Source organism: Lactuca sativa, chromosome 1, assembly GCF_002870075.4.
Source record: "Lactuca sativa cultivar Salinas chromosome 1, Lsat_Salinas_v11, whole genome shotgun sequence".
Lineage (NCBI taxonomy): Eukaryota > Viridiplantae > Streptophyta > Magnoliopsida > Asterales > Asteraceae > Lactuca > Lactuca sativa.
Window position 1 is genome coordinate 5,745,151 of NC_056623.2, and position 4,047 is coordinate 5,749,197.

A 4,047-nucleotide genomic window follows, 5' to 3' on the forward strand; every position below is an offset into this window, starting at 1 on the left:
ACAAGGTTTCCGAATATATATAGAACGCCCAAATCTGACTTCGTATGAGGAAGTTATGATTTTCTGAAGTTCCAATTGGGCAGTATGCAGCCCGAATACTCGATTTGAGATCGAACGGTTTTTAGCCGAAACAATCTAAACGAGAATCGAAGATCTTGTTGTTAGTAGCGAAACGATGAAAAGTTAGGCGAGAATGGACGTCGGACGAAGAAGTTATGAATTTATAACGAAATTTTCTGTCCCGACCTCCTAAAAATAATTAATAAAAATAAAAGTCAAAATTAGCCGACGGAGTCTAAATAAAAGTTGTAGAGCGTAGTCTCACCTTCGCGTGGATATAAAGAACGTCGAAAACAGAGCTCGTATGAAGTAGATATGAATTTTTGAAGTTTATTAAATATTTAATATTTATTTTTAATTAAATCTCCGATATTATCCGAAGAGGAGTCAGCCGGTCTATCCGAAGTACGCCCCGCGTACTGTTGTATGCCCCACGTACAGCGAAGGGTGACGAACCAGCACTCGAGTACTCCGGAGTCGTATGCAATGACGTAGAGGACCGATGACGTAAGCGCTGACGACAACCGAGGCGTACGCCCCGCGTACCCCGAAGTTACGCCCCACGTACGTGCGAGGGTTCAGCACCTATAAAAGGGGATCCGAAGGCAACTCTTTTCTTTTAACAATTTCTTCCTTCTCTCTAGTCTTTTGCCTCGATTTGCGTTCCGTTTATACCCCGAAGCCCCGGTAATATTACCGAGCCCCGAAGCAAGATCCGAAGTCCCGAGGATCCCGAAGAGCGTTATTCCCGAGCCGAATCCCTGCTCGCGAGGAGCCCGGTTTTTGTGAAGATCTTCCAGATCTACGAAGAGACACTACTTTTGCAAGTCGTAGTGCTGCCCGATCGTCTTCCGATCAAGTGAGTGTATAGTCCCTTTTCAATACGCGATATTAAATAAGTAATCGTTAAACGTATTTAAGAATACGGGAAGTGAGTGTATAGTCCCTTTTTAATACGCGATATTAAATAAGTAATCGTTAAATGTATTTAAGAATACGGGAAGTGAGTGTGTAGTTATTTTCATTCCAACGCAATATTATGAAGTATTTAATATAAAATACGTGCTACATGTATATTTTTTGTGGTTATATGTGTGAACGTATATTCACTCTCTTCTATCTCATAGATCTGATATATTCTCTATGAAATACGTGTTATGTGCAATATGTATTGATTAAAGCATGCTATACAGGTTTTTAAACAATGTATAAAAATGTATATTTTTATCTACTAATATGTTGGGTAGAACATGGGTAGATAATTGGTGTGAAATAAACAGATGAGAGGTCTCGGTGTTATTGGTGTTATTCTAGTCATTCAGCAGAGTATGGATGACGACCACAGACTATTCTAGACTGTCCTGTGGAACACCAGCAGGCTCATTACCTGTAGGTGTTGTGAACGACGTGTTCACCGGTGTACTCTATCCCCCACATGGTTGCCTTTAGGACACTTATTGTTGAGGAAGCCCCTCTGCAGTAATGTCCGTCCCGATGAAAATCCTGAAATAAGTTCCTTATAATAGACGTTATTTTTAGGAACGTAAGGTGAGGATAACGGGAATGGGTAATCGGGTTTATTGTTGATTGTTGTAATTAAATATAATTATTGTGGGTTTGAAAACCCTATATGCTCACCAGGCTCCCAAGCCTGACCCACTCAGTTTATTTGTATTACAGGAAGTGGCGCAAGAGCTTAAGATGGGCGGATTATCAAGTTATTTTGTTTACAAGTCTGTATATGTATATATTTGTTGAATGACTTGTAATGTTATCGTTTATGCTTTATGATCTGTATCGGAACATGACATCCCGACTTTTGATTATGAAATGAAATCATATTTCTATATGAAATGTTTTGATAAATATCTATTTTATCATGTTTTGTTTTTGGGAACAAATTCTGCATCTCTTTTAAAATCAAACGGATTTACTCTGAAAATGTTTTAAAAAGCATAAATGAAATCGGTCTTTTCTGGCCGAGATTTTGGGGATGTCACAGAGTCTGCTGCTCACTAAGGAGATCGACATAGCACCATCATTCGACTAGGAATTGGCGACCCGGAGTGGACTTGCTGCGCTGATTCAGGATTTTTTGCAATACACACACTCGGACGCGAGTGGAGTGCATTTGTTCGTATGTCAGTGATGGGAAAGACTGTTCAGGATCCAGGGGCCTGTATATCGCGGATTTTTGCTGGAGTTTTATGCTACGGTTTCCTATGACCCTAGGAAGACATCCGATGATAGGACAGCCTTTTCCTTCAGACTGGGTGGTGTGAGCCGGGAGTGCAGTATCATAGAGCTTGCGACTCGAGTTGGTATATACACAGCAGACGAGATGAGGAGTGTCTACTTCCCGACATTCCTTGCTAATTGTCTCACGTCCGGCCAGATGACTATAACGAAAACACTTTTTGGGCCGAGATTACAGGGGGAGTATACACGCCATCTACTGCGCGGGGGAGGATGATTCGGTCTACTACATACAGACTGCTGCACCGTTTGATTTCTGTATCTGTCACGCACCATAAGAACAGTGAGAGAGTGCCTTCGACAGACTTGTATTTCTTATGGGCACTTGTTACTCCAGGGAGGCACCTGAACCTTCTAGTTGATTTAGCCGCATATTTGGGTAGGAGGGCCAGGGGACTTCGGGAGGATAGCCCGATTTGTGGGGGGCATTTTATCACGCAATTAGCTCGATCATATCAGTTGTTGACGCGTGAGATTACGAGATCGATGTTGTTGCATGATATGAGGCCGATGAGCCTTCAGTTATTAGAGTCGATGCGTGTACTTGAGCGGGGCAGAGATGGTGTCTTGCGGGTACGACCATATGACGTGGCGGACGAGGAGGTTGCAGTCGAGCCACAACCGAGATGAGTCCAGCGGCGTAGACCTGCTCCTCGGGGAGCGCTGCAGGGACCTGCGCCGGAGATTGATATGCGTTATCTGGCTCAGCGCATGGACGAGGGATTTTTCCGCATTAACGAGGGAGTTCAGCGACTGGGTGAGCACGTTGCACACGTGGAGAGACAACAACAGTGGTATGGGGATGTGTTGACCACATTCTTTGCCCACCAGGGGTTTCAGTACTCGGTTCCTTTCCCTCCACCATTCCAGTCACGACCTGATGGGGCCGGTACTTCTGGGACACAGTAGCATGATGATGGAGATGACGAGTGATTTAGTTATCCTTTTTATTTTTATTTTTGTTATTTTTAGTTTATTTTTGTGTTACTTAGTATTAGTATTTTTATTTGGTATGTAATTAAGTTTAATTTAGGGTGTTTTACTTTTGTTTTCCATGTTGTTGCTCTTTGGTTGTTTAGATCTTTGCAGAATTTTCGCCTTTAGAAAGCTGGTAGTAAGTTCAGCAGCTAGGTCCGACTGTTGCTAGAAAGAGCCGTGTGAGAGTTCGAAGATTATAGTCAAGACCCACAATTTGTCATAAGTGTGGGGTGCATATTGATTTCGTGAGCGATTATTTAGAAGAGTGGCATTTTATTTTTAACTCTTATGGTATGGATGAGCTATTCCCACACCATAGAGTTTTATTTCGACGCGAGGAAGAAGTATCATCCCGGCTGCCACGACATGGTTGACACTTTCCTATGTTGTGGGGGAGTTTTCATCGCGAGAAGAGGCTGACATTCTTGACGAGACGACGTGGTCGACACTTTCCCACGTCATGGTTATTACACATTGCATTTGTTTGCAATCTTTTGCACCACATTTTCGAAGTCGGCAGTCTTGATTTTATTTATCGGCAATATTTAGAAGCAGCAGTTCCAGTTTTCAGTCTTTCAGCAATATTTGAAGCAACTTGTAGCAGCCCCATTCGATCTCGCCACAACTATCCCAAAGGATTCTGTTCATTTTTCTCCCTTTTTATGTGCTTAATTAGTTTTATGCATACAATGAGGACATTGTATGAAATAAGTGTGGGGTAGGGGGTCGCTAAAAGTAAATTATAAAAAAAAT